General features: G+C 44.9%; 1 long non-coding RNA gene across 1 annotated transcript in view; it reads right to left on the bottom strand.

Moving 5' to 3' along the window:
* Window positions 1–311: 311 nt before the first annotated feature.
* The window catches only part of LOC144690121 (uncharacterized), a 193073-nt gene continuing 167515 nt past the window's right edge, over window positions 312–25869 (bottom strand). The window contains exon 3 of the long non-coding RNA XR_013578755.1: window positions 312–384. This is a non-coding gene — a long non-coding RNA (uncharacterized LOC144690121). The remainder of the gene's footprint in view (window positions 385–25869) is intronic.

Genomic DNA, 25869 nt, shown 5'->3' with positions numbered 1-25869 from the left:
AAAAAGGTTTAGTGCGGCAGTAACCTTCAGAGCAACCAGCATTGGATGCCGTCAAAGTTTATGTGGTGTGAGTTCCTCATGGAGAATGTGGCAAATATGAGCTACCGCATCCCTAGACAAGCGAAGGTGCCTGTGATGCTGTCTTCCGCTCATCTCCAAGTATGAGCTCCGTCTTCTGTTGACTCTTGGTTGCATTAAATGTCTTTGTGGATTTCCTCAGCAGCATCTGGGGCTTCCTAGGGCCCTGATGGCTCTTGATCCTCAGGGCGATGGTCTTCCCTGAGCTGTGCCAATTGGCAGTGGGCCCTACTTCTCCTCATTCCAATCAAAGCTATCAACAAGGCAGTGTTGTCTGCGGTCTGCATTCTCCACTTCTGCTTATATCTGTGAATGGATGTAATTGAGCAATCAATGGTAGTTCCTCTTGAATGGCCTCCCTCAATGTACAATCAGGAATCCAGTCTCTAACCTTTGACTTGCCCTCAGTCTGTATATGACATCCCCAGGCCACCCCTTGCAGGATGATATCATCCTGGGGGACAACTGATGATTGAGCATCCCCCTGAGATATGACTACATATTCACAGCGAGGGTCTTAATTAGGGTCAAAAGACTCACATCCTATAACCCAGTCAGGCTTCTGGCAGATGTCCTTCAGTGGCCTTGACATTAACTATCAATACCCAATCCTTGCATTTAGGTCATGACTGCAAGCACGGTGCCTTGAATGCCTTGATGAGTTTACTGGGAGCATAGAGACATGAAGGGCTCATGCTGCTTCTGTGCAGCAGCCGTGGCCCATGATTGTTTGACCTTACATTCATTCTCATATGCCTCTGTAAGGATCAGATGCTAGTTAAGACCAACGGCACCACAGCACCTAGACTTAATGGAATCTCAGCTAAATGTGCAACATTAGTAAAGAAGCCAAGCTGTTTCATTGTGCATTCGACCCTTGAGTCCAGCACTCAGCTAAGCCATACTCTCCATAGTTTCAGCAGGAAATTCATAGGGTGCACATTTAATTGGCCCAGAATGTTTTAGCTCAACTCCTCCCACATGCCCTGAAACCCCTACCTGAGCTATGTTTTCTAGCTTGTTTTCCAAACTGTGTCATTCTTAGGTGAATGTGAAATTGGTGCTGCTGACTGCCGTGCATGAGACCAGCTCCCCCTATCACCCAATAAGTTCCTTCCATCCTCCTCCATACTCAGGACCTCCTAATTCCCATTCCTCCTGTCATTATCCAGCTTCCCTCTGTTACCCTTGACCCCATCATTATTCATGTGGCTATTCCTGCTCTCCCTCTGAACCCTTTAATTTGAAGTTTCCATGCCGTTTGTCAACCTGACTCTTCCCCTTCTCGAGGCCACATGCACCCTGACTTTTCCGGAGCCCCCATGAGAACATTCAATACCCCCCTCTCCCACCATGACTCTTCAACTACCAGCATACAGGATCCAGATGCCTACCCTGAACATTACTGTGCCCTCTGCCTCACAATACAATGACTCAAACCCACAAAACCAAATGCCTTAGGTGACTGACCATGCCCCTGCACACCATGCTGTACATGACCGTCACTGCACGAAGAGGCCTTCCGCTGCCCAAGACCAGGACCATGACATGCGTGTCATGCAGAGCCCTCTAACATGGCCCGGACAGCTTCAGGACAGTCTCTTCTACGTGCCCCTGACAGCGTGGTCTCAGCCCCAGGACAGATTCTGTCTCTCCCATGGACGGTGCCCGAGAACCATCTTCCACTACTCCACTCTGTTCTTTGACTACCCCCTATTCTTGTCTCCATCTTACCCTTCCCTTCTTGTGTTTAACCCCCACCCCACCCCTGTTCCTGCCTCTGTCTCTCCCCTCTCCTCTCGTGCTCCCCCATCCCAGTCCTGTCTCTGTCTCCCCCACTTCCCGCTGGTCTTTCCTCCCATGTCCAACCTTGGAGCAGCTTATGCTACAGACACCTGATATTTCACAGCTACACTCTTAAAGGAAGAATAAAGCAGCATCTGCTGACCTCCAAGTCATGGATGAAGTGAAGCTCTCCAGGTGCGTGCCACTTATATACAGTCGTGAAACAGACTGTTCTAATTATCCACTGGCGGGGCACTTAATTTAGAAAGGAAACGTAATTCCAGCGAGTAAGTCTTTCAATGAGCATTCGTGAAATGCAAATAAATGAATGTGGTTCCTGACATAGATCAGTGGGAAACTCAACCTGCCTTTAACCCGCCATCAAAGTCGGGGGAACAAAATTCCAAATTAATTTTCCATTGGAGGGAAACAGACTTTTTCAATAATGCCAAATTTAGAGACCCACACGCTACGATTCCCACCACTGGCGGGAGCGGAAAATCCCACTCAATGTTAGACACAATTAAGTCACAGGGCAGGATTTCCCCTCCGCAGGCAAAGTGCAGTGGCGGGCGGGAAAAGCGGCATTCTCCCCACCAGCTGTGATTCACCCACCCAAGCCGTGTAATGTAACGTAGGTGACTATTCCTCAAAGTCACGAATGAAGAGCATTTGGCCAAGTGAATGGCACTTATATCCAATCATGAATCATGTCGGTCTAATTGGACGCTGGTGTGGCCTTAGGGGGGACCCGGTGAGCTGTCTTGAAGATAAACATTCATGATATTCTAATGTATTTAAATGGCGTTCCCGACACAATGGGAAACGCGCTCCGCCATTGAAGTCTGCAGCGTTTGATCACAAACCTTTCACACCGACGGTAAACTGACTTTTTTGCTCCTGCAATATTTTCCCGTCCTGCCCACTATTCCACCCGGTATGGGCAGGACTGAAAAGTCCCAGCCACAATCTGCACATGGTGTACTGTACAAAGGAATTTCTCAATGGTCAGTTTAACTACAGTTTTGTGATACTCACAGAACCCTTTGCACTATCAGTAAACTGTGAACATTCTCTAAGAATATAATTAGTGAGCTACTGTGAAGGTTAGTGCATAGCAGGATTTTTGTTTGGTGGATGTGACTGGCAATTTCATTGACAAGAGCTGCAGAGCTGCAGACATTTATTTCACACATTTGAAATAACTTTCAGCAGCATCTCGTGGCAGTTCCTGAATCAATTTGAAGACTTTTGTAAATTTCTACTCACAAATGCTGCCTAAAAAAGTAAACTGAATAACTTGCCTGACTTTGAAAGCTGAGCATTTGTGTCAGGATTGCAGTTATAATTTTTCTGAATTACAGAAAATAATGCTCAAAGATGTACTTCTGTACCTGTTCTCATTCTGAGGTATGCTTACTTGTTTCAATTATCATTAGTTTATTGATATTTCTTCATTTTCTGTTTGGTATATGTGGGTAATTGCTATTAACAAGTAATATAACTGCTATCAAAAGCACTTCCTGCTTTAAAATCTGAACAGCAAGAACTTGCTTTTATATGGTGCTTTTAACACAGTAAAAATGTTCCAATACGCTTATCAGGAGTGTAGTTAGACTAAAGTTGACAACGAAACAAGAAACGAGATATTAGGACAGATGACCAAAAGCTTTGTCAAAGAGGTAGGTTTTTGTGGAATATCATAAAGGTGGAGCGAGGTGGAGTGGTGGAGAGGTAAAGGGATGGAATTCTAGAGTTTAGAACCTAGACAGCTAAGGTACAGCCTTCAATGGTGGGGTGAAGGGAGTGAAGAAAGCACAGAAAGTCGTAGTTGAAGAAAAGCAGAGACCTCAGAGGGTTATTGGGTCTGAGGAGTTTACAAAGATAGGCAAGGGTGAAGCCATGGAGGGATTTGAACATGTGAACAAAAGAAATGAGTAGGAGTAGACCCTTCAGCAGCTCAAGCCTGCTCTGCCATTCAATATGATGACGGCTGATCTCCCTCAACATCACTTTCCTGCTTGCTCCCCTATCCTTTAATTTCCTGAGAGACCGAGGCCAGAATCTTCCCCTCTGGAATCTAAATTCAGTGGCGGGCAGGGGCAGGCAGGAAGTCCCATCCCTGCCATTACCCCATGAGGTCAAAGGTCTGGGCACCATATTTAAAGGGCACCCAGACAGTCTGCACCTTCGCCTGGCTACTGCTCCACCCTTCCCCGCTAACCCTTCCTCCCTTCCTTAGTCACCCTCCACGCAACTTGCACTGGTCTCAAGTATAGGCTGGCATTTACAGGTGCACCTCAAAGACGACAATGCAGCATCAACTCACCGTTAATCATGGAAGAAGTCAAGCTCGCCAGGTGCATGCCACTTAAAAAGTGAACTTATAAGTGAACATTCCAATTTCTCACTGGCGGGCAACTTAATTTGGAGAGGGAACTGAATTCCAGTGAGCTGGCCATCAATTGATGGATGAATTGTAAATTTTAAATTGAATTTGCTAGATTTGTATTAACCAAAGGTATTATGAGACATGGCACAAAGACAGGTATATGCTGTTCAGACATGATATAGCTCACAAATCAGCCATGATCTAATTGAATTGAGGATCAGGCTCAATGAGCTAAATATTCGACTCTTGTTCCTATGTTCTTGTCCCTCCTGTCTTCTACCCTATCACAGACATTTCCTTTCCTTTATTCCCCACTTCTTCCTCTGCCTCTGTACTTGCTTAAAACCTGCCTGACGTGCAGTGCGTTTCCAGAATTCTTTGCCTGTATTACAGATTTCTAGCACCTGCAGTATTTTGCTTTTGTTCCGATAGGTTCTTCTTTATTATAATTTCAAGAGTTTATGTGCAACCATGGTATATTTTGATTAAAATGGGCTTGCAGTAGAAGCGTATTGATACGTTATTGTTGTGCTTGTATTAAAAACAGTATGGATTTAAGGAATGAACCAATTTGATTATTCATGGTCTATAATGATCAGTTGCATTATAGAGTCCTTTGCTTATAACAAAATGCCTATGTAACTCCAATGACATAAGTGTTTGTAACCTATCGCGTGTTGAATACAAAAGTCTAAACTACATTCAGCTGTCTTACTGAGGTGATCTTATTAAAATATATAAGGTCCTGAGGGGACTAGACAAGGTGGATGCTGTGAGGATGGTTTCTCTTGTGGGGGGGATTTAGAACAAGGACATACAGTTTAAGAATAAGGGGTCTCCTTTTTAAGATGGGGATGAGGAGAATTTTTCTCAATATAGTCTGTGGAATTCCCTTCCCCAGAAAGCAATAGAGACTGGGTTATTAAATATATTCAAGGCTGAGTTAGATTTTTGACTGACGAGGGAGAGAGTCAAGGATTATTGGGGGCTGACAGGAAAGTGGAGTTGAGGCCACAATCAGATCAGCCATGATTTTATCAAATGGCAAAGCAGGCTCGAGAGGCTGAATAGCCTACCCCTTCCGGCTCCTAATTCCTTTGTTCTTGTGTGTTATTTGCACTGCTGCTTTAAAAAAAGTGAAGGATTTCCTACTCATTTTTTAAAAATTGATTCATAAAGCTACATCTTTCCTCTGTGACTTAGACTGACAATCTCCTCTTGCTCAGATGGAACAATCAACTGTATTTTTCAATGCCAATAATGGATTTTCAAATTGACAGCCAGCTGTATCGAGAGAAACACACGTACCTCTTAAATGCTTCATACTTCATGCAGTGTTCCACTTTACCTGTAAGGATTTTATTCCCCATTCCACAAGACAATCAACCAAATATTCCATATCATCTCGTGTTTGAGTTTTACACTTGATAGTCCATTCAGGTTTAATATCACCAATCACTTCCAAGAGGATTTTCTATTCATTTTGAATCAGAGCATACCTTTACCTGCCCAGCATCTAGATCAACATAAGGAAGACCCAGAGATTGAACAGTGAGCCCTTGCCACTAGAGTCTAGTTTTCTTCAATGTAACATGTTCTTCTTTTTGTCTCAAGTATGCAAATTATGCCCATTATCAACCGACAACTTATTTAGCATAGAACAGGGAAATCAACAGTGTTTGGTTGAAAAATACTACATGGTGCAGCAATTACAAACTTTCCTATTCCCTTCAATATTATATATTTCAAAACATTTCTCCATGAGGTATCTCTCGGCACACATTGAGCATTTAAATAGATGTTCACTGCTTACATGACACAAGGTTACTGATTCACTGCTGCCTCCATGCAGGCTTCAGACTGATCAGCAATCTGGTACCCTAGATGGATGAACCATAACATTGTGCATTAAGAAGCTACAGCTATCACTGACTCTCCTGGTCCCTCAGACTCCAATGTAAAATTCTCATTCTCCTTTTTAAAATCAATTTGTAACCTTGCACTTAGTTATCTCTATAACCTCCTCCAAATCAACTACACCCCACCCAACAAACTTTCCATTTCTCTGACCATGGCATTATGCATTTCTCCCCACTCTTTGCTCCATTTTTGGTGACCATGCTATTAGCTGTGTAGGGCCCTTCCTAAATGCTACCCCTTTTCCAATTCCTTCTTCTCCTTTAAGACCCTCCTTAAAATGACTTCTCTCAGATTGAACGTTCATTCATCCCTTCTAATATATCCTTTACTGCCTTGGTGCAGTAATTGTAAGTTAAACCATTTTTCACTGTTATGGCGATCATGTGAATGTACAGATGAATCAGTCCCAAGTGCGGGAAATTTTAGGGGCACAGCTTTTAAGCCCGGGTCTTGGATCAAGCATGTAGCCTCATCTGGAGTCTGTAAATAAAGTTTGCTGTTTCTTACAAGAAAGCAGCCCTGCATTCCAAATTTATTACAATTGGCGACAAGAGTAACTAGTGCTGACACAGCACCTCATTTCACGATCGTGAGTATTGCGATTTTTAAGGGAAGAAAAGAAGTATGCTCACCAGCAATGCCTCTCTTTGGCAGAATTGACCGGTACCACCCATCCGTCGAGGACTGGAGTCAATACATTGAGCAATTAGGTTCCTTCTTTGCAGCTAACCAAATAATGGCAGGGGAGAAACAGAAGGCAATTCTCCTAAGTGTCTGCGGGAGAAAAATCTATAACCTAATCGGTAGCCTGATGGCTCCGAAAGCGCCAAATTCCAGATCCTTCAATGAGCTAGTCAACCGCGCGAAAGGACATTTTCAGCCTAAATCCTCGGTGATCATGCAAAGATTCAAGTTTAACTCTCGAGTAAGGGCCCCCGGTGAGTCGTTCGCAACGTACATTGTGAAGTTAAAACAGTTAATGGAGCACTGTGACTTCAGTGATACTTTAAACGGCATGTTGTGAGATTGTTTAATTTGCAGCATAAATGACGATGCCATTCAGCGCCGTTTGCTTGCAGAAGTTGAGATAGACCTGAAGCGCGCCATGGAGATAGCGCTAGCAATGGAGAGTGCTGAGAGGGACGTGCAGGCTTTGCAGAGTGTGCAACATGGCGCCGTTCTGCAGCTAGGGCGGGAACCTGCCGCCGGGCATGGTGCGAAGACCAAGGAGGCGACCGCGAAGCGGGACACGGTCTCTACAGCTAGAAAAATAAAAAGAAATACTGGAAGCAGCTCACCAGTAACCCAGAAGTTAAAGTGTTACAGTTATGGGGGAAATCATGCAGCTGAAGTCTGTAGATTTAAAGAGGCAGAATGCCACTACTGCCACATATGCCAGAAGTTACTGAGGCTGATGTTTATTCCCTACACAATCTGAAGGCCAGGAAAACTGAACCAAACACTGCTACCCTTCAAGTAAATGGAAAACCTCTGCTCATGGAGGCTGACACAGGAGCGTTGACCACAGTAGTGGGAGAACACATCTTTAAATACCTCAGAGAAGGAATCCAGCCATGGAGTTTGGAGAAACCGGTTGCTCAGTTATAAACATATACAAGAGAAGCAATATAGGTGAAAGACATCATCTCTCTACCTGTATCATACAGGCACCAGACAGCTGAGCTGCCAATAATTGTAACAGGAGAATGACCTACCCATCTGGGCCATGATTGCTTGAAGGGAATCAAACTAAACTGGTCAGAAATTTTTCAGATCAGGGCAGGAGGAATTCCAGAGTTGACGAGGGAATATGATGGTGTGTTTAGGAATGAAGCAGAAGAACTGAGGGACCTTCACAGGAATCGAAGATTCCTCAAGTCAGAGCTGGTTTCCTAGTAAATCATGATTGGGAGTGAAACAAATGCAGTGCCACTCTGAACCTACTGAAGAAACAGCTGGAAGAAAAAAACCAACAGCGTTCAATGTTCTAAGAGGAAGCCAAAAGATACAAACTGAAGAATCAGTTGATGGAGACAAAAGAGGCATTAGAAGGAGAAATGGAACTTTCCAAGATGCATGGAACTTTCCAAGATGCAAAAGGATAGCTCAATCCCTGAACTGGACCAAGTTAAGATTTCACCAGAGAAAAATTTGGCCGACTGTGAAATCAGAATGAAGGATGAAATAAAACCCTGTGGCAAACACAAAAACAAAAAATAGGAATCAAATCTGAAAAGCCAGTAGGATATGTATTCAGAAACCTTCCTGCAGCTGAGAAAGATTACTCACAAATTGAAAAAGAGGGCTTGTCTACCATATTTGGAGTAAAGAAGTTCCACCAATATTTGCACGGTCGACACTTCACCATAGTGTCAGATCACAAACCGCTGTTAGGTTTTTTGGTGAAGATAAGGCAATCCCACCGATAGCCTCTGCAAAAATTCAAAGATGGGCTTTAATTTTGTTGGCATACGAGTACATTTTATGCACCATCCGGGACTGCATATAGCAAATGCAGGCACCCTCAATCGTCTCCCTTTGTCTGATAGTATTACACATGTTCCAGTACCTCAAATTGAATTTCCTGGACTCCTCACCAGTCTACACGAGACAGATAAAGGATTGGACAAATCAGAATCCTATTTTAGCAAGAGTCTGTGAACAGATATTACAAGGATGGTCAAATGCACAAGTCTCCGAAGAACTAAATCCATTCTTTGTACATAGATCCGAGCTGAGTTGTCAAGATGATATCTTGTTATGATGAGCAAGAGTCGTTATCCCTTTGCAAGTAACTCGTCCAATGAGTTAGCAGAAAGAGCAGTACAAACCTTTAAAACAGGCATAAAGAAACTAACAGAGGGAACATTAGAAACATGAATTTCAAGATTCCTGATTGGCTATTGCACAGCTCCTCATGTGACCACTGGTTTAACACCTTCAGAATTGCTAATGAAGCGCTGACTTCCCCACTAACTTAGAGGGGAAGATGGAGAGAAACCAAGGTAGGCAAAAAGTGAATCATGACGTTCACAGTAAATGTCTAGAGTTTATTGTGGGAGAGACAGTTTTTGTACAAAACTTTGCAATGGGACCGAGAAGGATCCTGGTACAATTGTCTCTGAAACAGGATCTTTAACTTATCAAGTAGAAGTGGAAACAGGATTGTTAGGAAACACGTGGATCATCTCAGAAGTCGAGAAACGCTCCAACAATCAGTTAATCCACCTGAAGTCGAAATTGAAACTTCGACACCTGAGGTGCCAGATCGACAAAGAGTAGACATACCTGATATCTCTGTTCAAGTAAATAATTCTGAACTGCCATTGTCTAAAGATCTCTCTGAAGCTGCATTTCCTGTTCAAGTCGATCCAATGGAAGAACCTCCAGTTGTAGAGTTGCGTCACTCTACCTGAATCCGAAAACCTCCTCAAAGACTACATTTATAATGGCATGAACTGTACATAATTATATATAATATGGGTTAAGATGTTTTTGTAAATAAGAGGGTAAAACAAAATTAAAGGGGGATGAATGTAGTAATTGTAAGTTAAGCCATTTCTCACTATTATGGGGATCATGTGACTGTACAGACAAATCAGCCCTAAGTGTGGGGAATCTTAGGGGCGGAGCTCTTTTAACCTTGGTCTTGGAACAAGCACGTAGCCTCACCTGGAGTCTGTAAATAAAGTTTACTGTTTCTTACAAGAATTCCAAGTTTATTACACTTGGCATCCATTATTGACTTAATACACCTCTGTAACCACTTTGGGACATTTTTTCTATATTAAAGGTGCTACATAAATGCACGTTGTTGTTATTTTCCTTTCTCATAGCGATAAACCAAAATACCACTCCAGCACAGTTTGGATCTTTGAGCTGTGGTAGGTAATTTGAGTTATGTTTTATGGCTAGCAATTAGTACATTGTCCAGTAAGTGATCAAAAGCACTATTGGGCAGAATTACACTGATGAGTCTGTATCCAATCAATATTAGCTTAGTAAACTCCTCTTTATTTGACAAGAATCAAATTTCAAGTGCACGTAATCAACTTTGACCTGTCTGGATGAAATGAATCTCCCTATACTTTGCAGAAGCAGCTAATAAATCACAGCATTATTATTAACTGCAAAACACACAGTATTAAAGAAAACAATCAATAAACTAACACAGGGGAAAGGGGGTTATTTTTGTCACAAGCTCCATTAGATTGTTTTAATGCTGCACCCCATTCTGACCCTACCTGTTATTCCAATATGGAGGCTGCAGATTGTTAGATCCTGAGCAATTTATTAACAAAGGTTAAATCATTGTGCTGGCTGTGCTTCCATTCCTTGCGTAATTAAGTACTCCAACAAAAAAAGGGAAGCTTTATTTCAATCATCTTAACAATGAAATTGGGTACTGTACTTCATGGAAATTGTGCTGCACGTGGGATCTTTAAAAGTTTAATAGGTAGGGAGTGTGATGAAGCAACATTCACAATCTGTTGCAAAGAATTAAAGCTTATAATATTCAATCATAGGTAGATTTTAAAACACCTCAATAAGTTACCTTTCAAGTGATGTTTTTGTTCTATAAACAAAACAGTTAATAGGGAGTATAGTTTTTTTCTATGCAGGAGTCTTTGATAACTCACTTAAATGATTCACTCATGCATTATCAGGTCTTCCAAATAAATGCAATAAATATTGTATTTCAAAGTTTCTAAGTTAGTATCCTCTGCATTGGCAGTAGTAAATACTATGAACAATGATGCAGTGACCTTACTATTTCTCCACTACCAACACTGAAGGTACTCAGGTTCAAGTGCCATTTTCTTTGTCACCCCCTGACATCTCCATGAGAGAAATCAGGTGGTGCTGCCTTCAGGCAAAGTACTTCATCTGCTGAAAGGCAAACAACATCTGTCAAGTTGGATACCAAAGGAGATAATTAGATAATGAGCATAGCATTGCCATTTCCTTCCCACCTGCTATCAAACACAGTAATCCTCTGTTCATGTAATGCTGATCTAGAACGCTTTCTAATGTTAATTATCTGGCAGTGATAAAGCTCTTCTTTCATATTATGTTTTTGTAAAGAATGGCAGTGTCATTCAGTGTTGTACTTACCTTACAATGCTGGTACCTGAGATCGCCCTGCCACAAGCAACTGTAATGTAAGCAAGTGTATGCACTTGGTACAAGTGATTTCAATCGCATGGAGAGAAGTTCAGGAGTCACTTTCTCTTTGCACTTCATAAGGCAAAGTGCTACCAACTGCAAGCATTAAAGGCTGCCAGCACCACCAGTATATGTTTTAATCTGGTTAGGCATATAAACCCTTAGCCAGATACTTGAAATCTGCTTTTGTCCTGTGCTTAGTGGGCCACCAGCTCCCATTTGGTGGCAATCTATGAGCATGGTAATCTATGTCCAAGTAGGAGCCCATCACCTCCACCACCATCCCAACATCCAGGCTACAAGCAAGCATACCCACCAGGGTTTACCTGGTGGGTTGGCGGTTTTCCCTCATGGCGTGGCTACTTAAGGACCTCAATTGGTTTCTATGTGGGAAGGCTGTCCTCGACGCTTCCCGCCTCAGATATAATTGGGAGGAGTCGGGGTCCACACCCAACATCTTCCCGCCAATTATACGGGCACCCAAACCCCCCAATGCCCCTGTCCTCCAAATTCTACCCTTTGTTTTTACAGTTCATTTGGAATAAAATTAAGCTCACTCAGTGCTTAACTTGTCTACCCTTCCTGACAGGACATCCAATATTGTGAATATTGTTGCAGGAGGAATTACAGGATCGGTCACTCATTCCACTGCTTCACGTATTTTCCTAATGTAATTAATGATGCTAATTATATAAAATCTGCACATGTAAATGAAGTTAATTGGAAACAAATTATACTCTAACTCAAATACCACACATTCGTGTTTTAGAGCTGACTTTACTTCATAACAACATATTTGTCTGAAACTGTTACTGTGTTCTTGTTGGTTCCTATACATTTCTACACAAACATTCCCTAACTTAGTGATCATTTTCTTGTCACACCATCGAAGTACAAGTGTTCCCAGCTCCCACTGAATGAATAAATGGATCCTGTACAAAATATTGCTGTCATCACTACAGAGATGAATGTCAACTTTACAGTAATCAAATCATAAATTATTCCAGAGGAGAAGCTGAATTTGATCAGATTGAAAGCCTGTTCCTAACAATTCAGGCTTAAGGGAAATGTTAACTCTTGCCAATCATTGGGAAAGGAACAGGTGAACAGTTAAAACAAAACGCCTCCATTCTCACTGTTTAACAGCACTAATTCTGGTGATGGAGGAAACTCTTCTCAGATTTCAGCGGCAGCCTCAATAATAAATGTAAATTGGTATCCCATGGCATTAGTAGGACCCTCACTGCCCCAGCCCCATGACATTTTTACCTGTTCCTAAGTGAGTGCTTACTTTAGGAAAAGCTATCTGGAAGCAGCAAATTGAAAAACATTCCTTAGTGAGGCCAGGCGGAGTAGGAGTATTCCTCAGGCCCAACAAGGAAAATATGGACCTCTGCTGCCCTGGGATCCCCACCCTCCCCAGTCACAGGGCCCTTACAATGACCCCCTGCACCTCACCTGCACTTGCTGCCAGCAGCCTTCTTTTGATGCTAGTTGGTGGTCTCCTGGCAACTGAATCTTTGTCCACCAGTACCTTCCAGTCTATCCCACTGAAAAGCTACTACATATTGCCCACAGTGGGTGAGCAGTTAACTGGCAGCTTTCAAATGTGGCCCAACAGTTCAAATGTACTGGGTATAGATGCAGTCTGGTGTGGTCAGCTTCTCCCTCTGGGACTTAAAATAGATCCTTTAATGTTAGTTTTTCATTCACAGTAGCAGGTGTATAGGTCATAAGTGTAAGACGAAAAGCACTTCTGAAGATAGTTGCAAATAATTCAGCCTTGCCTTTTGCACTGATGTGCTGGTCTTCCCCATTATTGAGAATGGGGATATTTGTAGAGCCTCTCCCTGGGTCTGGATCTTTGGCACTTATATAGATCAGTAGTAAAAGGAGTTTTCTTTAAGAAAGTAGAAAGTAGTCATTTAGTAGTACAAAACTTGGGTATTGCTGAAAAAACAAGATGTTGAAGCTTTTCGTCTTGCACTCATCAGGATACTTAACAAGAATACCAATATAAGGGGAAACCAACAATTTATGCTGTATGTGAAGAGAGTGCTGATTGGTTGGCAAGTGCACTCTGATTGGTAGAGGTATTACCATGGAGAATGCACCAGTGATGGTGACTGATAGTTAACTACCAAACATTGTTTGAAATTTAAACCAGGCAGTTTGACCCTGATCGGTCAAGGCATTGCCCTGAGGAATGGGTCAGTGAATGGCTGTCATTTATTTTGTTTAGCTGAAACAGGCACAACATGTGTACATGCTCTTTCTGTCTGCAAAGAACAGGGCTTGTGTATTAATGTATGGACCTTCCAGTACACGCAAATGTACCACACTGCGAGCCTGACTGACAATCTTAAATTGGCTGTCAAAGTAATTCTTAGCATACTGAGGATTATTTAGCAAATATTGTCTATTTGCGGAATAACACCTAATGTTGGACACTGTGTTTTGAGTTTTACAAGCACAAGCTGGTTAGATACGGTCTGTACCTTCCTTGCCTATTGCGAACAGTGGCTGGGATATGCTGTTTGATACGATCCGCCAGTCTTTGGGATATACGGCCTACATACCTAGCATCGCACTGGCACTGAAATTCATATACCACATTGCTCAATTATGTGATAGACAGAACATATTTTTGGCTTGATGGCAGCATCCTGTTTGTGGTGAATATCACTTGTGTTTCTACTGCATAGTAGCAACTTGAAACAGTTAGCTTCACCAGTTGCTCAAATGTTTGAGATACCTTGCCCTCCCAGGGTAATCTGAGGTAGACTGGGCACTTTTCAGGGCCAAAAGTGATGGCCTTAGGCCTGTTGATGAGTTTGTGTGATATACAGTGAAAAATGATCTGATCAGGGTAGCCAGTATCCTGAAGGATGCCTTTGATGCGCCTATTTCAGCAACAAGTGTGCATGGTGGGGAACCCCCTGGTAGATTTCTCAACAAGTACATCAAGGAAAGGGAGTTCATTTTTTCAGCAATACTAAAGTAGAAAGTTATGAATGAATGACTGTTTTTAAAGCTTTCTCACTCATCCAAGGGCGGAACTTTCCCAAATTTGCAAATTTCCCAAAGTGCAGTAGCGGGCAGACAAAATGGTGTTCCACCCACTGACGGCGATGGTGGGTTTTCACACCATATCATCCCAAGCCCACCATATTACTTATGCAATCTCAGGAAACACGTCGTTTCCATGGCGGGCGAATGAGAACCCGCCCGCCATCATCCCCCATTGCATCAGACCGGCCACCATGTTAAAAAGGCAGCCACCAGCACAGCGCTCATCACTGCCAGCTCACCACCACTGACCAGGAGACATGGCCAGCAAAGGAAAAAAGACTGCAGCCCCCCGCTTCAATGACCGGTCCCTCGAACGACAGCTGGGTGCCGTGGAAGCCCGTCGGGATGTCCTGTATGCTCTGGCCACAGGATGGGCAGCAACATGACCAATCCAACTTGGGAGGCGGTGGCAGCGGTGGTCAGCGCCAACAACCTTCAGAAGAGGACAGCCACTCAGTGCCGCAAGGGGATGAATGATCTCCTCTGTTCTGCTGGGGTAAGTCACTCTTCTCATCACTCAACTCACACACTCACAAACCCATCACACATCCACAGGGCCCTCACTCACTGTCAATTTAAGGGACATCACAATTCACTCTCTCACAATCACCGTCATCGACCTCATCCTGTCCATGGGACCACTCAACATCCACATAGGTCAAGCATACTTATTATCTGGCCTGGAAGGCGTCCTTCTTACACTTTCTCAATCTCTACTCATGCAGGACAAGCTGGCACACAGTCGCAGACTGGGGGGAGGAATGCCTGAAATCAAAGTTTGAACAAAATTCGAAAACAGAGCCACCCAGCTGGCCGCCCACGAGCTGGACCATTCCTGTGCTGATGGTGAGGTCGACACTGCTCTACCAAGTGAGGGTCCAGCAGTGCAACATCCATCAGACAACCATACTGTGAGTGATGTGTCCTGTTTCACAGGCCACTGCCATGTACTAATTATCTCCCCTTGTTTTCACAGGCACATCTGCCAAACAGCTGAAAGAGTCCATGACCAAGGACCTTCAATCAAGCCCTGAAGAAACCTCTGAAGAGGAATCTGAAGGGATCCTCCCTGAAGTCCCGTCACAGCGCTCACCCACACTCTCCACCAGCGCAGAGTCACACACCTCGGTGGGACCAAGCTTTAGAGTAGCCTCGGGATCACAATCTGGTGAGAACATCGCACTGTCTGATCCACAGCAGGTGGAGGCAGGGACTTCCCAGGTCCCCGGCACTCGGAGGACAGCTGGAGGCCAGAACGTTGCTGAGTCCGAGTCAGATGATGAGCCTCTGGACTCGGTCATGTCACAGCTGCTGGAGCTGCAAAGGCAAGCTCGGGAATATCAGGAAGGGATGTCCGCTGCAATCCTCAGATTGCAAGGCCCGATGGAGAAGTCTGTCCGCCTTCAGGCTGAGGTGAGCGCCGGCATGGCAATGCACTGGCAGGTTGGTGGCCATCTTGGAGACCTTGGTCCAGGACTTGGTTCCTGCACTGCTGCACGGGTTCAACTCCATCGCTGATGCCATATTTGGCCTCCAACAGTGTGTACGCGAGAGGGGTGCTGGGCAGCTCGATCTCACTGCAGCTACCCCTTCCGCTCATGGAGTCAGCCTGGAGCCCTTGGGCACCCAGAGAGAGGAGGATCAGCAGGTGCACCCCCTGGGCCCATTCATTCAGGTGACTTCGAAAGTGTCCGGCCCATCTGACTCCCCTTACTGTGACCTCAGCAGCTCCAGCTCCACAGGCCAAGGCAGGTGCCACAGCCACACAGCAGGACCCTGAAAGCAGGCCGGGGCCCTCCAAGTTTCAGCCCTCCAGAGGACACCCGCCAAAGTCATCACAGACAGGGCATCACAGTCAGCAGGCTGCCTCCACCTCCACTGTGGATGGCTGGGGAGGCAACAAGGTGTAGCGGCAGGGTTAGGAAAGTTAAGAAGAATTAGTTGCACAGCCTGGGCATGGGTGTTAATCACTTGCAGATACTGTTCACTATTGTCAATAAACTCCCAAGAATGTCTCCCTGCCTGTGGCTCCTTGTTCTGATGAGCAGTGTCCGTGTCACTCAGATGTGAAACCTTTCTGCACAAGATAAAAGGCAGGTGTCTCAGTCCAGGGCCTCTTCCCTGTGCTCTGTGCAGCCTTCAGACCAGAGTGATGGTCCAGCCTCACACTCCCTGGACACATTACTGATGCCTGCACCTCAGCAGTGCTGGTCATTGCTGCCAGAATGTAGTGGGTAGGTACCACAGAGTTCTCTCATTCTCTCTGTGTGCTCTCAGCACCTTTAAGGAGGGGCTGGTTCCCATGTCTTCAGCACCTGTGACCACCAATGCTATGCTCCAGCTCCTGAAGGGCTCAAGTGCTGAAGGCAGACAAAAGATCGGATGCTTCTAAAGTTTCTTGGCTGCGTCTCTATGATATGAACCTGATCACAGAGCACAAGTGAGCTACCCTCGGCCAGACAGGAGTCAGACATTCTCAGAGGCTGTGTGAAGATTTATGGAGTATCCTTACTACATGTCCATATCATCCTCCTGCAATCGAGCGACTATTTTTGCCTCCACTGCATCTCCATGACAGGAGCATTCTCAGAGAGGGTATTTGCGCTGCCATAAGCCAGACTGGAGTCAAACTTTTACAAATGTGATGTGAGGATCTATGAGGTCACCTCACTGCATGTCGTCATCATCATCCTCCACAAATCTAGCAGCTATGAGGGCCTCCCCAGAGCGCCTGCCTTGTCTAGACAGTGTGAGAGCCTCATCTCTGTCATCACTGCCTCCGAGGACCTCCTCACCTTCCTCGCTCTCCTCCTCATCGGAGATGTGCAGCTCCTCCATCTCCTCCTCAGCCAGCTCGTCTCCTTGTTGCAGTGCCAGGTTGTAAAGGGCACAGCAGATGATGACGATGCGTGACACCCTCTGTGGACAATATTGCAGGGCTCCACCAAACCTGTCAGGCACCAGATTTTCTCATTTTCTGCATCCCAATGGTTTGCTCTACCACGTTGCGAGTTGCAGCATGAGCCTCGTTATACCGTCACTCTGCTGCAGTCTGAGGCCGCTGCATGGGTGTCATCAGCCACGTTCTCTGTGGGTAGCCCTTGTCCCTGAGGAGCCATTTGGGTGTGGAAGCTTGTGATATCCCACAGAGGTCTGGAGCACTTGGTGGCACGTTGGTGCCTCAGTGTTGCTTGCATGGGCGGGCAGTCTAGGAGCCCGACCCCGATCATGATCAGTTTATACAGGTGTCCGTACTGCGTGGCCACTTGCCTCACCTACCCTGCTCCGCACCTCAATTTCCTGTGCGTGGGATCCAATGCCAGGGCAGCAGTTGCCTCTCCCCGAACAGCAGGCATCTCTGAGGCAGGGCAACACTTGCCCCTGGACACCCCCCAACTCCCCCGACAACAGTCGCCTCTGAGACTGGGCAGCGGTTGCCCCAGACACTCTCCCCGACAACAGTCGCCTCTATAGCAGGGTGGCACTTCACCCCGACCTCTGCACCCCTAAAGACCCTGGCGGGCTGTGGAAAACGATGCTGTTCACTCACCTCAGTTCCCCCAAAGTGAAGCCAAATGCATGTCGCCTGCGTGCTGTTGTGAAACACGTCGATGTGCTTTCCCACCGATGTGGACCGACGATCCGGTGGGGGTTCAAGACCCTGGTGGGATGGCCTTTTAATGATATGCTGATGTATAACAATGAGCTCCCTGATGACTGTAGGCTGGAAACACGGCCCACCGTTGGCGGGCTGAGCGGGTAATCGCGGCCTGCCTTCCCGCCATCGTGAAACAAATCGTGCTACATTGTCTGCGCATGCCACATATCATGCCCATCACCAGCGGGCACAGAAAATTCCACCCCTAGTGTTAACATAGGGTTCATTGTTTCCATACAGTGTACCTAGTGGGTGAATAGGCTTGGAAGCATCATAGCTTGGGATGGGGGGTATGAGGGGCATAGGGGTAAGTGGGAGGAATGAGGTGATATGAATTGGTTTGGAAGGAGCATGGGGAGTGTGTGTGGGGTGAGAAGGTATGGGAAGTGAGTGTTAGAGGGTCGTTCTTTGTTTTGCTGTCATGTCAACATGGACGAAGTCCCAGAGCACCGAGGCGGACCTTTTAAATAGCTCGCCTCAGCACTCAGCAGCCCCTGTGTCTGCCTCCGAACTCTTTCCAGGGCCTCCCCTGAATGAAAATCCCACCTTTGCTGTCACTTTCTCCTGAGGCAGGCGGGCCAAGCCAGGAGATTTCCCAACTCCTGCTCTGCACCTCTAGGATTAAAATTCAGCCCAGTATTTCTAATTTGTCACTGAGATGCAAGAGAAATGGCAAAAGAGAGTAATGCTCCGACTGTGAGTGGATGCAAAAATGAATCCCTGAGAGACTGTCTTTCTAGTACAATTTGTTCCTTTGAATAACATGATCAGATTGTACAGTTTGTTTGAAAGTCCCATTACGCCCTATCCTTCTGCTCTATTCTTTTTAACCAGACTGCTCTGCAGTGCCCACATTGTGAATATTGAATTTTGAATAACAGATCATAAATAGAGAAAATTGCATTATACCAAAAATGACTTCAACCTTTGCATTGCTAAAGAAGGCAGTGTTCTTTCAGTTCCTCCATTACATAATGATGATTCTCTGTGGGGAACAAAGCAATGCTTATTTCAAGCATGACCTGTTTCACAATTCAATGTTAATAAACTTTAATTTCTGTATTCTATCATTAATTAATGCTGAGCATTTTACATCATAGTGTGGTAAATTTCAATATTGCAATTTACTTACTCATCAGCCTAAAACAGAGTGATTGAATGATATTTACTGCAGGCTCCCAAACCCCGAATCCTATGACAATGCTCCTCTAGCTTGTTTTAAATTAATCTTCTTGGTTTTATTCCTCAGTATTTTCCTTCTTTTCACGAAGGCACTAGCTCTTGCTGGGATCCAGCACTATGGGGTCTGGCAGCCCTCTTGTACTTTGACCAATCTGCCATTCTCCACGTACATGGCTAGGCAATGATTGTCAGGTTATTTGACCACAGGAGCATCACAATCAAACCTGTGCCTGTCCGTGTCTGACGTACATTTTCTGACAAGTGGTACTTGATGGTGAACTGGAGCCAGAGCCTGGTTGATGTTTCCTTTCCCTTCCTCAGGATATTAAGGCTCAATGTAGTACTGCTACCCCACCTGAAGTTAGCTGACTCAGAACAGATTAGGGATATATTGTGTGTGATTCAATGCCCTAACATATTGCAGACTGTTCACTACATCATTAGACCAGTTCATCAAATGAGTGAGAAGTTTGTGGTGGTGGAGGGTTGGGGAGGGTGGGGAGAAGTGGTGCTGGGTAGGGGGTGGTGTTGCAGATGCATGTTTTACCAATCATTTTATAATTTTCAAGCTACTCTTTTCCACTCGGTGTCTCGTTGCAGATATAGCTTTATTTGTTGCTGCTTGCTGCTGATTAGCATGATGATTTTGTTGTCATGCATCTCCTCTGAAATGGAATCTACCAGCAGGAAAGGAGGTCAACAAGGTGTGGCAATGGATGGGACATTCCACTTTTGAGCAGTTCAGTTGGGATTCTGTTTGCTAGGTGGCCCATGGCCTTCTTGAGCTCAAGTGATGAGGGTTCTTCACCTAACTCATCCATGACAGGAAGCTGTGGGAGAGCATCAATCGCAGACTGGGAGATTTCCAACTCACAGGAGTTCAGCTCACAGTAGTGTTCGGCCCAGTAGGACATCTGTCTACCTCACAATATGGAAAAATAATGGTGACAGAGCGGGGTGCAACAACTACTGGGGCATCTCACTCCTTAGCGTCACAGGGAAGGCCTTTGCTAGGGTTATACTTAAAAGACCCCATTTACTTGCACATCGAGTCTACCTGGAAGTACAGTGTGGTTTCTGTGCCAACAGATCTACAGTGAACATGATCTTATCCATACACCATTTACAAGGAAAGGGTAGGGAACAGGATGTATCCTTTTACCTTACTTTCATAGATCTCACTCAGGCATTCGACACTGTCAGCAGAACAGGACTGTGCAAAATTTTGGGAAAAATTGGCTGTCCACCAAAGCTCCTCAGTCTCATCCACTCCTTCCATGACAACATATACTGCACTGTAGAGTTTAATGGTTCCACTCTTGACTGTTTCAGAGTGAAGAATGGAATAAATCAGGGTTATGTCCTAGCCCCCACTCTGTTTGGTACCTCCTTTTCCATGCTTCTGACCTTCACCTTCCCTGCAGATATGGAAGGAGTTTACTAGGTCAGACAAAAAGTTCTACAATCTATCAAGACTGAATGCAAAGATAAAAACACATTGAGTCCTGATCAGAGAACTCCACTACACTGATAATGCTGTGCTAGTCACCCACATTGAAACTCGGCTACAAAGACTCATGGACTGTCTCTCTCATACCTGTAACTTGTTCTCCCTGACTATAAGTGTCAAAAAAACCATAGTTAAGGGACAAAGTGTTGCATTTCCGCCCCAATAACACTAAATAACAGCCCACTGGAAGGGGTTCACAAATTCTGCTACCTTGAGTCCACAGTGACAGACAATCTGTCTGTTAATGCTCAGCTTGATACACATAGGAAAAGCAGCTACTACCCTTGGCCAACTTGAAAAACCTGCATGAATAACACCATGGCCCTGTGTACCAAGCTGATGGTTTATAAGGCCTGTGTTCTCAGCATCTTGCTGAATGGCTGTGAAACATGGACGACTTAACAGGAAAAGAAGCTCAAAAATTTCCATCTTCACCGTCTATGACATAATATGGGTATCTTCTGGTAGTCCTCTCAAAGACAAAACTCCCAAATCTGTTGGCATTAATCAAAGAGAAGCAGCTTCAGGGGATTGGGCATATCTGCAGGATGGAAGATGGTCACATATATAAGGACCTCCTATATGGTGAGGTAGCGGGAGACAGATGACCAGTGGACGCCCAAGGATTCGCTTCAAGGATGCTTTCGAGTGCGACGTGAAGGCCTTAAACATTGACTATAACACCAGGGACTCACTAGCTGTGAAAGAGAGAAATGGTGACACCTCCTGTGCACTGGCATGCACCACCACCAAGACCAGTGGCTATAGCAGCCCGCCTAAAACAACTCACAACTTGTCAGCTTCATGTGCAGCACTTGTGGCAGAATCTGCCTTTCAAGGATTGGCCTTCAGAGCTATCAGCAAAGCTGCACCAAATGAAGACATCCCACCTCAATGGATTGTTTGCTTCCTGTCCATCATCTTGGAAGGATGCCAACACAAGCTGCTGATTAGATCACATCCTTGTATTAAGATTGATTAAAATACTTGAGAGACAAGGAGCAGTGGTGTTTAATTGAAATAGTGCTATTAATGGCAACTGCAATCAGAATACAGGAATTTTGACATACTCAAGTAATTGTACATAAAGGCACTGGAACAAGCTTGATCATGAGTACTCTGAAAAACCACTTCAGATAATCAGGACAAAACTATCCCAGATTTCTCTAACACTTTTATCTATTCTAAAGATGCCACACCATAATAACATCTATGTTTTATGGAGAGCGGTGTCAGACCCAATACACAACAGAAAACCAACTGAGAATCATACCGCTAGGTATCAGAGGATTCATTTTAGCCTGACTCGCCAGGAAGGTAATGAAAAACTTTGAATCAGGTGACTTTTTATATCTGGCTCAATTTTACTCCCTGTTAGCACCTGAGCACCCCCATCTAAAAATAAACTCTGGTGCACTGCCACCCCTTTCAAAATCCACAAAACTCCTGCAATTACCTCCTCTCCCGAAACCCCAGACCCAATACTCCACGCCAGCCAGCTTAGTGTGGGAACCAGCTGATTTCCCCACCTTCCCACAGCTCGAGAGCTACAATAAGGTGCCTACACAGTGCCAGCAGCTTGTTCATGGTATGTTAATGAAGTTTAAGCAAGTTGGGATTCACTCCGGCAATAACCGGCAGTAATGCAGCCATTCCATCAGCTTGTACCTGCTTTGGACAGGTAGTGCAGAAAAGTTCTCATAGATGAAAGAGGGGATCCAGTGATGCCACCACTGATGTCAAAATGTTTGCACTCTGATGCTTCTGAACTGTATTACTCTCGCCAGTAAGGCATATGATCTGCCAAAGATTTGCACAATTCATTCATATATATTGCTCTAATGAGTGAAGTATTTCTACTGCCTCGTTTCTGTAATTTTTGTACTCCATTTCTAACTTGTCATCAATTTTGCACAATCCTTTTTATTTTCCACTGCAGTTAGTATAAAACTACATTGCTGTCTGCCTCTACCTTCACTGGTTAGTAAATGTCATGGGGTAAATCGCCCTCGAGTTTCTCCTGTAACTTAAGTGAAAATTCCATTTATGCACATAAATGGGTTTTCTGCTAAACTTCCACCAAAGCAGTGCAGGAGCTGCCCCAAGGAAATTTCCCACCACCCATCCAACCTACCCCACAACCCCGCTCCATATTTATATGACCAATATAGTGGCACTGTTTGGAGACATTTTCTTAAGATGGAATAAAACATTTTAAATAGAACCTCGTCATGTCTCAAAGCATTTCAGAATCGATTAGTTATTTTTTTATTTGAAGTGTAGAGAAAATTATCACATAAACAAATGCAATAGTCAACTTCACAAAATACATTCCACAAACAATAAAGGAAGTGGTTGGCGTTAGCAGGACCATAGTCCAGGACACCACGAAAAAACTCCCTGAGCTCTTTCAAATAATGTTATAGAATCTTTTACATCATCCGAACAAACATATGAACTCACAGTTTAATGTATCATCCAAAAGATAGGATCTCTGACAAACCACTCTCTCAAGCCTAAATTATGTCGCTGAAATCTTAGAGTAACACTTTAACCTAGAAATTCCTGACTCAGAGGTAGGAGAGCCAACTGAACTAAGCTGGCACTAGAGAAATATCTGCTAGCAGCTAGTTAGAAATGTGTATAGGTACAGTATCACTTCTTTTATGTCTTGGGTAAATGAGTTCGTTGGCCAACCAAACTCTAACTGCATGTCTTCCTATGTTCTCATCAATTGCTGCTTGCAATCAATAATGGGGAGAGACTGATGTAAGAATAAACAGTGATGATTTATTGAGACATAGGGCATAGATCATACGTGCTCACTCAGAAACCTCCAGAACCAGACTTACAGTTCCCAGTTGCCCACGCTATACAGTGATTCGTCAGTGCTGTCCTATGATCAGTACACTTGCATTCTCTTAAAGGGACAGAATACCTCACTTTACCACATCCCTCCCCCTTTACTCAAAAGTTCAGCTAACAAGCTTAAAACACATTAACTATTTACACAATAACTATTTATAGGTCAAGTCTCTCAGGAGGCTTTCTCAGATGTGTTGAGCATCACAGTTCAACAACCTCAGCTGGATTTTCCGAGACCTCTTTTTCAGGGTACAGTTGTCCACTGGGTTCCTCAGTGGAAATTAGTAGGTTTATCTCCCTGACCGCCTCGAGTCCCACAGGCCCCACAGGTGCTTCCAAATCATGTGACCTGTCCTCTACATGTGACACAAACTCAAGTGTAGGTGAACACTGCATTTCTTCTTGTAGGACTGGTGTTCTTTTGCAGAAATGATCCACGTGTTGTCTAGTTATTTGGCCATTTACCGATACATTATAGGAGAGGGGTCCAGTTACTGCACTCACCTCGCCTAACAGCCAATTGGGCCCATCCCCAAAGTTCTTCACGAGGACCGCATCTCCCACTATGAAAGTTCTTTCACGACAATGACCATCGTGCCTGGTCTTCTGCGCCTCTTGGCTTTTCTCCACCCTCCCCTCTAAATTCAGCCAGATTAGGGTCAGGCGTCTCTTCATTAGTGGTTCTGCAGGGGCAGTGCCGGTCGTTGTGTGTGCATAGTCTGGTATGCAAACAAGAACTGGGACAATCTCGTGCCGATGGAATCCCCTTCCATTTTCTTCATCCCGGATTTAAATGTTTGGTCTGCCCTCTCAGCCATGCCGTTCGATGCTGGGTAGTAGGATGAGGTTTTGATATGGGTAATGACGTTGAGGGTCGTGAACCTGTGGAAGCCCAGGCTGGTAAAAGCGGTCCCATTATCGAACACGAGGGCCTCTGGCAGCCCATGCACTGCAAAACTCTGCCGCAAATGGTCTATGGTGGCAGCCGATGTGGGTGACCGGACTTCATAGGCATCCATCCATTTGGAGTGGGAGTCAATCAGTAAAAGGAACATTGAAGGGACACACATAATCCACGTGGAGGCGCACCCATGGCCGCCCTGGCCATTCCCATGGGTGCAATGGAGCTAAGAGGGTGGGGGGAGCTTTTGCACCCGCTGGCATTGAGGACAGCTTTTGGCTAGGGTTTCTATATCCAAGTCCATGCCTGGCCACCACAAATAGCGGCATGTGAGTACCTTCATTCTGCTAATGCTCGGGTGAGTGCTATGTAGCTCAGCTAACAACGGCCTTCTCCCCCTCAGGGGTACGATAACACTTGCTCCCCAGAGTAATATGCCATCCTGGGAGGAGAGTTCATATTTGTGATCAGGATAGGTCTTCATCTCCTCGGATTTAGATCCACCTGACCAACCATTCAAGACCTGCTCCCGGACGTTAGACATTAGTGGGTCCCGGCTTGTCCACTTACAAATTTGTCTGGTCTGAACAGGGGAGGAATCAGAAAATTTAGCACTAAGACCAGTTCCTAGGGAATTGGAGCCTCCCTGTTATTAGATGGCAGGGGAAGGCAGCTTAGTGCGTCAGCATGTGCGATTTGAGTTCCCAAACGATGAACAAAAGTGTATTCGTAGGTGGCTAATATTAGTGCCCATCTCTGGAAGCGAACTGATGCGACAGGTGGTATCGCTTTAGCTTCTCCAAATAATCCCAGTAGGAGCTTGTGGTCGGTTATAATATGGAGATGGTGACTGTGGAGTTATTGATGAAACTTCCAGACACCCGAACACAATAGATAAGCCCTCCTTTTCAATCTAGGAATATTGTCCATCTGCAACACTGAGTGTGCAAGATGTATAACCAATGGGTCATCATCCGCCATCTGATGTGAAAGGACAGCCCCTATTCCATAAGGGGACACATCACATGTTAAAATTAATTCCTTCTTAGGGTCAAAGTGGACCAACAAGGCTGACGATCTTAACAATTGCTTCACTTTCAGGAAGGCATCCTAGTGCATGGCTTGCAAACTCCATTTCTGGTTCTTCTTAAGCAGGCTGTACAATGGGGTCAGCACAGTTAAGAGGTTTGGGAGGAATCGGCCGTAGAAGGCCTTAAGCTCTGTGGTATTTCTTGGGGCAGGTGCCTCACGAATGGCCTGGACTTTTTCTTCCACAGAATGCAGGCCCTGCACATCAAGCTTGTGGCCCAAGTAAACTACCTTCTTAACTTGGAACTTCT

Source organism: Cetorhinus maximus, chromosome 14 (genome assembly GCF_964194155.1).
Source record: "Cetorhinus maximus chromosome 14, sCetMax3.hap1.1, whole genome shotgun sequence".
NCBI classification, from domain to species: Eukaryota; Metazoa; Chordata; class Chondrichthyes; order Lamniformes; family Cetorhinidae; genus Cetorhinus; species Cetorhinus maximus.
This window is presented reverse-complemented; position numbering and strand designations above follow the sequence as displayed.